This window comes from Pollicipes pollicipes, unplaced genomic scaffold, assembly GCF_011947565.3.
Source record: "Pollicipes pollicipes isolate AB1234 unplaced genomic scaffold, Ppol_2.1 Scaffold_6052;HRSCAF=7182_pilon_pilon_pilon, whole genome shotgun sequence".
Lineage (NCBI taxonomy): Eukaryota > Metazoa > Arthropoda > Thecostraca > Pollicipedomorpha > Pollicipedidae > Pollicipes > Pollicipes pollicipes.
The window spans coordinates 1,200,793-1,209,673 of NW_023596805.1; the positions used below are offsets into that span (position 1 = coordinate 1,200,793).

General features: G+C 47.6%; 4 non-coding genes across 4 annotated transcripts; all 4 read right to left on the reverse strand.

Moving 5' to 3' along the window:
• Nucleotides 1-220: 220 nt before the first annotated feature.
• TRNAR-ACG (transfer RNA arginine (anticodon ACG)) lies at nt 221-293 on the reverse strand. Its single transcript has one exon. It is a non-coding gene; the product is annotated as a tRNA-Arg (tRNA).
• Nucleotides 294-3,193: 2,900 nt separating this feature from the next.
• TRNAR-ACG (transfer RNA arginine (anticodon ACG)) lies at nt 3,194-3,266 on the reverse strand. The gene has a single exon. It is a non-coding gene; the product is annotated as a tRNA-Arg (tRNA).
• Nucleotides 3,267-4,727: 1,461 nt separating this feature from the next.
• TRNAR-ACG (transfer RNA arginine (anticodon ACG)) lies at nt 4,728-4,800 on the reverse strand. The gene has a single exon. It is a non-coding gene; the product is annotated as a tRNA-Arg (tRNA).
• Nucleotides 4,801-6,339: 1,539 nt separating this feature from the next.
• Nucleotides 6,340-6,412, reverse strand: TRNAR-ACG (transfer RNA arginine (anticodon ACG)). Its single transcript has one exon. It is a non-coding gene; the product is annotated as a tRNA-Arg (tRNA).
• Nucleotides 6,413-8,881: the final 2,469 nt, after the last annotated feature.

Here is an 8,881-nt window from a genome sequence, read left to right on the forward strand (position 1 = left end):
GTCAAAATATACGGACCACTGATTGCTGGTACGAACACGGTAATCGAAAGAAGTTAAAATATCAGGAGGGCAACGGTGCGATATGAACGCATGAACAACGCGAAGTACCCTTAGCGTGCAATACAAGAGAATAAAGAACAAAGCCATTTAAGCTAGCCGATATATCGCTGTGCCGACTGGTGCGCGGACACACCGCCAGCGGACGCGAGGAGAAAACTTGCGATCCTGCCAGGATTCGAACCTGGAATCTTCTGATCCGTAGTCAGACGCGTTATCCATTGCGCCACAGGACCGGTTGGCGGGGCACAAGAAGCGGGTATTTTGGGGGAGGGGCAATGCAATGGTGTGGTGGGGCAGCGGTCAGGCAAGCTTGACGTGATCCTTGATCGAGCTCCGGTTGGAAGAGGACAGGAATACTATGTGCTACTCACCACGGCCGGAAGCATGGGATTGTGTTGTTTTATTAATATCGGTGAGACTGGCATTGAACGTGGAGCCTAGCCCGTGAAGGTGTGATTTCGTCCTCTGTTGCGATGGGGCTTGAGTCCACTGACCTTTGAGAAGAAAGAGGAAAAATCAGCGAAAATCCTGTTTTGTTCACCTCAAACGTCTGTTTCTTTATTGTCCATTGCTTAGCTCCCGAAACGTAATATTTGAAGTTCCAAAAATATGTCAGACGCATGTTTTGCGACGAAAGAGCTGGACAGATCGAAGAAAGCTCTGACGCTGCACAATGCACACCTGGCTCCGAAACATCTCAGTCCGTAGCAATATTAAATTTCGAGATTTCCGTGTTAGTTTCAGGGAGAAATTAAACCTGGATTTTTTCTCACCCGCATACGGCGCGTTATTCATTGCGCCACAGACACGGCTGCCAGTTTTTGGAGGGGAGCTATTCTGGCGCAGGAGTAATACAGTGGGGCGGGGACGGGGCAGCGGTTAGGAAGCTTGATGACAACATTAATGAAATGTGAAGTGAAGAATGGGGCAAAGTCATGAGTTACGTTAGTGCCACGGAACAATGAGGCTCCTATTTGTTGCATGACTTAATAAAAGTGGCACCAAATCCACGAAGCTAAGCCCGTCCAGAAATGCTTTGCTCTATCCACCTGGTGCATAGATTTCTACAAATGGAACTACTTATTTATACGGAATACCAGGATAAAACTGGAAAACTTAGGCCGAGTGATGAGAGTGCCTTCTAAGTATTTTCTCACCACGTCACCAGAAATCACTAGGCAATGCTCTTCCACATTCTAGAGCTGAGCAACAGAACGTTTTGATAATGTGAGCAATCGCATTACGCACAGAGATAATGCAATGATGTGTGGGGGAAGGGGGCAGGGGTAGCCCAAGCTGTGGTTAGGGTTATACTCATCGGTGTGGTCTCTCCACCGTATGCTAGGAACAATACCATTAAGACTGTCCGATATGCATGCCACTGTGTGTACTAAGCCTCTGCCTGTAGTGAATTATCGGTGTGGTCTCTGTGGTCTCTGCGATCTCTCATTGTACGCCTTTCTGAATTGTAGTGCAGGTCGGTGTAGTCTCTCCACTGTACTGGCGAGTGGTGCCAACCTGTGGGTCTTCTCCGCCGTTCACTGCTGCCGTCGTTATTGGCACACTGATGACGCTTGTGGTTACTACAACGAACGAAGGATAGAAGCGTGTTGGTCTGGGTGTGCAAACGTCAGGGTTTACACTCTCACAAGAGTATTCTGCACACACACACAGCTGATAAGGCCGGCTGTTGACTCCTGAGTGCGGCAAAAAAACTCCAAAATATAGGTTGAAGTGAGGTTGAACCAAGCACAGACTAACACAATGAGACTATGAGAACACTAACACTATGAGACCATGAGAACACTAACACTATGAGAACGGGAAGGGCGTCGTCCCTTGCAAAGGGAATGGGGAAGAGGGGGAAGGGTAGCAGGGTTAGGCAAACTTGCAGTTCTTGATCAAAGTCGAATTTAATGAATCTTTGACGACTCCGCGCCCTTCCAAGACAGCAGAAGGCACAGAACTTTGCTCGTTTTTCTTATCTTGGTGAAACTGACACCAAATTTTGAGCCTGACTGGCAAAGGTGCAGTCAGCTTCTTATTCAGTCGAGTTGAAGTGTCCATTCCCCCACCCTTTGGGAAGGGTGCTAAATTCAACGAGCAATCCGTTTTCATTACTGTTGGTGTATTTTTAGCCATTGTTTGCTGATTAGATCACCGAAACTGTCCTGAAAGCTCCTCAAAACTGATGTATCTATGTTTTCTGCTCGAAAACGCCTGGTCGTTTGCACTTACTTTCCCCTCTGCACACTGCACAAACTTTTTGTTTAAGCTTTTTGCAAGTTGAAATTGCATTTTCTGAGTGTTGGTTCCACGGAGGCTGCAAATCACCGTTATCTTTGAATGTTGCAGTTGGAAGTCACGTAACTGATGCATTGCATCCAAATTCTCAACAATTAGCACAGTTAATCGTTTAAATAGTTCAGCTTCTTGTTATTAAATCTGCATTCACCTGGCACCACTGGTAGCAAGCATTTCAACTGTTATAAAGCGTGACAGCTTGGCCATGTTCGCTCACAGGGCAATTTTGTTCATTGTTCACCGCTGAGATCATACGTTGTTTATCCTCTGCTCTCCGAATTTTGTGGTACTGCCCGTGGCCATTCTGTGTCTTACTACGTCTCTACTGTTGCAGGAGGCATATATGTCTTTGTGAAAAGTAACTCGTTTCAGCAGTGACACGTTTAGTGGGTATAACTTGACTGCTGTTGAGCTATGTAAAATGTAGAACATGTAAAAATGTGCGTATGCGTTTTGTTAAACGATCGGCGTATCGTTTTTACGCATTCAAGTTTTTGACGTTGCACTTGGTGCACGTGCGCAGTCTGTCCAAGTATGCAGTTTTACGCATTGGTACGTGATTCTTGGAGGCACAACAACAAAACATTTTATAAGGGGAGTTCTAAAGCGCCCACAAAACAGGCATACTTGCCACCAATAACTGATAACATCCTTCAAGACTTTTTCCCATGTCTTACGGTCGTGCACAGCAAAGGGAGAAGCGACTACTTGTAGTGTTGATTGTATAGTTAGATTTATATTCAGGCAAGTCACACTTTCTTTAATTCACTTTAAATGCGCTTTTGTCCGGATGGTCATTTTCTAAAACCGGTCAGAAAAATAAACCATTCGATCCTGCCAGGATTCGAACCTGGAATCTTCTGATCCGTAGTCAGACGCGTTATCCATTGCGCCACAGGACCGATTGATGGGGCAGGAGGGGCAGGTATTTTGGGGGAGGGGCAATGCAATGATGTGGTGGGGCAGGGGTCAGGCAAGCTTGACGTGATCCTTGATCGAGGTCCGGTTGGAAGAGGGCAGGAATACTATGTGCTCTCCCAATACGACCGAGAGCACGGCGTTATGTTCGTTTTGCTTGGTCCTGGTAGCGTTGGCATAAGCGTGGAGCTTAGCCTGTGGAGGTGAACTTCTTATTCCATCGCGTTGGGGCTTAAGTCCACCGGCCTTTGAGAAGAAAGTGGGAAAAGTCAGCGAAAAACCTGTTTCGCTTGCCTCAGATGTCTGTTTACCCATTGTTCATTGCTTAACCTCCAAATCCGGTTCTTTGAAGTTCCAAGAATTTTGCGGACACATGTTTTGCGACGATATTTCGGCTTGCTACAACATTAAATCTAATGATTTCCGTATCAGTTTCAGGGAGAAATCTAGTCTGGAATACTTCTATCTGCAGTCCGACGCGTTATTCATGGCCTGCAGAAAAAAACAGGCAGTTTTTGGAGGTGAGTGTTCTTGTGCAAGAAAAATACAATGCAGCGGGGAGGGACAGCGATTAGGAAATCACGACGTCATTTAAAAAGCGGATTGAGGGAAGAGGCGAGGCCATGAGCTATGTTAGTGCCACGTAAATAATCGGACTCTAATTTGTTCTCTGACCTAATAAAAACATTGCCAAATCCGCGAAGCTAAGCCCATCCAGAAATTTTATGCTGGATCCACTTGTCGCATAAATCCGCACAAACGGAACTACTAATTTACACCGAGTACCAGGATATAACTGAACAATTAAGTCGAGTGATTGGTGTACCTTCCATCCATTTTCTCACCACATCACCAGAAATCCTGAGGCAATGCCGTTCCACATTCTAGAGCTAAGCAAAGTGAGCAATCACGTAATCCACAGGGTTAATGCAACGGTGTGTGTAGGAGGGGCAGAGGTCAGACAAGGTTGGTTCAGGGTCACACTGATCGGCATGGTCTCTCCACCGTATATCTGTCCTGGCGGGTGGTAGCCATTAGTGTGGTCTCTCCACCGTGTGTTCGTCCTGGCGGGTGGTAGCAATTAGTGTAGTCTCGCCACTGTATGCCTCTCCCGCCGTTATTTGCACGCTGATGAGGCTCTTGAGTTCCAAGGGGCAAAACAGCGAACACGGGATAACCTCGGCTCACATTCGCACGCGAGTGTCCTGCATACAATACCGATACGTTGGAGCATACAGACCACTGGTTACTGCTATGAACACAAGTAAACGAAAGAAGTTAGAATATGTGCAGAGCAGCGGTGCGATATGAACAGATGAACAGCACGAAATGCACTTGGCGTGCAACGCAAAAGACTAAAGAGCAATGCCATTAAGGCTAGCCGCTATATCACTGTGCCGGCTAGTGCGCGGACGCACCGCCAGCGGAGACAAGGAGAAAACGTGCGATCCTGCCAGGATTCCAACCTGGAATCTTCTGATCCGTAGTCAGACGCGTTATCCATTGCGCCACAGGACCGATTGATGGGGCGTAAGAGACAGGTATTTCGGGGGACGGGGTAGTGCAGTGGTATGGTGGGGCAGTGATCAAGCAAGCTTGACGTGATCCTTGATCAAGGTCCAATTGAAAGGGGCAGGAATGTTATGTGCTTTCCAAATACGGCCGACAGCACGACATTATGTTCGTTTTGCTTGATCCTGGTAGCGTTGGCATAAGCGTGGAGCTTAGCCTGTGGAGGTGAACTTCTTATTCCATCGCGTTGGGGTTTAAGTCCACCGGCCTTTGAGAAGAAAGTGGGAAAAGTCAGCGAAAAACCTGTTTCGCTTGTCTCAGATGTCTGTTTACCCATTGTTCATTGCTTAACCTCCAAATCCTGTTCTTTGAAGTTCCAAGAATTTTGCGGACACATGTTTTGCGACGATATTTCAGCTTGCTACAACATTAAATCTTATGATTTCCGTATAAGCTACGGGGAGAAATCTAGCCTGGAATATTTGTATTCGCAGTCCGACGCGCTATTCATGGCCCCAAAGAAAAAATGGCAGTTTTTGGAGGTGAGCTTTTTTGTACAGGAAAAATACAATGGAGCGGGAAGGGACAGTGAGTAGGAAAGCACATCATTTAAAAAAGTGGAGGGAAGAGACGAGGTCATCAATGTTATGTTATGTTATGTTATGTTACGTTATGTAGCTATGTTAGTGCCACGTAAAAAATGGGACTCTAATTTGTTCTATGACCTAATAAAAATATTGCCAGATCCGCGAAGCTAAACTCATTCAGAAATGTTATGCTGGATCCACCCATTGCATAGACCGGTACAAATGGGACTATTAATTTACACCGAGTACCAGGATATAACCGAACAATTAAGTCGAATGATTGGTGTACCTTCCGTGCATTTTTTACCACATCACCAGAACTCCCGAGGCAATGGTGTTCCACATTCTAGAGCTAAGCAAAGTGAGCAGTCACATTATGCACAGGGTTAATGCAACGGTGTGTGTGGGAGGAGGGGGCAGGGGTCAGACAAGGTGGGGTCAGGGTCATACTGATCGGCATGGTCTCTCCACTGCACATCTGTCCTGGCGGGTGGTAGCAATTAGTGTGGTTTCTCCACCGTATATCTGTCCTCGCGGGTGGTAGCAATTAGTGCGGTCTCTCCACCGTATATCTGTCCTGGCGGGTGGTAGCAATTAGTATGGTCTCTCCACCGTACGCTTCTTCCACCGTTATTTGCACGCTGATAAGGCTCTTGAGCTTCAAAGGGTAAAACAACGAGCACAGGATAATCTGGGCTCACAGTCGCACATAAGTGTCCTGCATACAATACCGATGAGTCAGAATATAAGGACCACTGATTGCTGCCATAAACACAGGCAATCGAAAGAAGTTAAAACATCAGCAGAGTAGCGGTGCGATATAAACAGATGAACAGCACGAAATGCACTTGGCGTGCAACGCAAAAGACTAAAGAGCAATGCCATTAAGGCTAGCCGCTATATCACTGAGCCGGCTAGTGCGCGGACGCACCGCCAGCGGAGGCAAGGAGAAAACGTGCGATCCTGCCAGGATTCGAACCTGGAATCTTCTGATCCGTAGTCAGACGCGTTATCCATTGCGCCACAGGACCGATTGATGCGGTACAAGGATAGGTTTTTTGGCGGGAGGGGCAATACAATGATGTGCTTGGGAGGGGGGGGGGGGGGGGGGGGGGGGCAGGGATCAAGCAAGCTTGACGTGATCCTTGATCAAGGTCCGATTGAAAGGGGACAGGAATGTTTTGCGTTTTCCCATCACGGCCAGAAACATGGCGTTATGTTCGTTTTGCTTGGTCTTGGTAGCATTGGCATAAGTGTGGAGCTTAGCCTGTGGAGGTGTGACTTCGTATTCCGTCGCGTTGGGGGATTGAGCCCACCGGCCTTTAAGAAGAAAGTGGGGAAGTCAGCGAAAAACCTGTTTTGTTCACCTCAGATGTCTGTTTATGTCTCAGATATCTGTATATTGGAAGGAAAATTTTCTGGGGAAGGGTTATGCAATGGGGGAGGGGTAGGCAATCATGGTATGATCCTTAACCATAGGGAGAACCAAGCGGAACAGGTGGGCCATACGTTTTCTCACGATGGCTGAAGACGGCGAAAATTTTGCTCCGTAATGTGCAGCTTGGCCCAGCTCGTGCAGCTTGGTCAACCAAATGGACCCAATCCGAAAATGTGGTGCTGGATCAAGCTCTGTCATAGATTATTCGTTCAGAGCTATGAGACAATTCTCAACATCAGTATTTAGGCTCATCTGGACCGTCACGCCTTTTGAAGCCAATATATTTGCAACCGCTCATCGCAGGCTTATGCAGCCTCTAGCAACAAAAAGCGCAATTCTTTAAAAGATGTACGGTATAAATTGATGGGGGTTTGCAGCCGAGATATTTCGTCCACCGGGTTTTGTAGCAGCATTGGTTGCTTTGTTTCGCGACGCTGCTTGCGGGGTGCTTACTTACTGAAGAAGCATTGCAAACCGTTAATCACTTGAACAAGCATACTGACCACCATCCGTACCTCCAGCTTTGGCCAATCACAAATGGCCTCGATAAGACGATATCGCAGGAAGTTTACTGGGCAGCCCAAAGTGGTGGGTATCGGCGTAATACACCAGAAAAGGAGGATTCTAGTGCTGCCCATTCCGTTACAATTATTTATCCCCACCGCTCGCCTGCCGCCAGGTCTATGCGACCTGGGTGTGCATTAGCGAACAGGGTGCAGCATGATTTTTCATCTTATCAAAGCGTTATGTTGCTTGCCTGACTCTTGCAAGCTTGCCTGACCCCCCCCCCCCCTCCCCGACTATTGCATTGCCCCTCCCCCGAAATATATTCCCCTTACGCCCCATCAGCCGGTCCTATGGCGCAATGAATAACGCGTCTGACTACGGATCAGAAGATTCCAAATTCGAATCCTGGCAGGATCGCGTCTTTTCTCGTAGCCTCCGCTGGCGGAGCGTCGGCGCACCAGTCGACACAGCAAAGATATCGGCTAGTCCGAATTGCGTTGTTCCTCATTCTTTTGTATCCCTCGTTACGTGCACTTCAATTGCGCTGCTCATACGTCCACGTCGTTTTTGTCCCTCTGCCCATGCTCCAGAATTCGTTCAACTTGTATTTGTACCAACACACAGCGGTCAGCATACTCTACCGTATGGGTATTGCATGCAGCATGCTCATGTGAGACCGTGAACCTAGGTCATCCTGCAATATATTACCCCCGAAGATTAAGAACATCATCGGCCTGCGAATAGCGACGGCAGCAGCATACGGCGGAGAGACCACACCAGCCGTCACAACCAATCCTTACAGGCAAACTGTGGGAAGATCAAACCGGTCATCACACCGGGCATGCATTGGAAAGACCTTACAGATCATCGCGACCCGCCCGTGCGTAATACAAGGGAGTAATGACCTGTCGCAGTCACGCCGCATCCATACGGATCTTCCAGCTTACATGGTTTCCGGTGATGCCGCGGACCAACCCATTCTTACTGGTTTTTTTTTCCAGCCATGGGTCAGTTTTCAACACCAGTGTTCCGACCAATGCCGAACGTCACGCTTTCTGAAGCAAATGTTTTCACAACTGAATATCACGAGCGAACGCCGTTGCCAGCAGCCAGAGATGGAATTATTTTATAATCACGTGGTATACGTTAGGAATTCGGGGCCGAGATATTTGGCTGGCAAGGCTGAACAGTGCGGGCTACATTGTTTTTCAGTACTATTTGCGACACACTTCCTCCTGAAGACACAGACCGCGATTGTAAAATGTCAATTTCCGGAACAACCAGGCTGTCTACCATCCGCATCTGCAGCTCAGGGCAAATGGAAATGACATGGTGGACGACACTACGAAGGTTTTATGTGAAAGCACAATGCAGAGTCTGCTTACATGAAGCACCAGAACAGTTTTGGTGCTGCCCTTCCGTCAGAGTACCCCATACATCATCACTACTTGACTGGTCTGTACGATTGGTGGGCGTGTTATAAACAAGGCGCAATATGACATGCAGCTTTTCAAATCGCCTAGCCCGTTGGCCGTTAAAAGAATAAGGATTTACC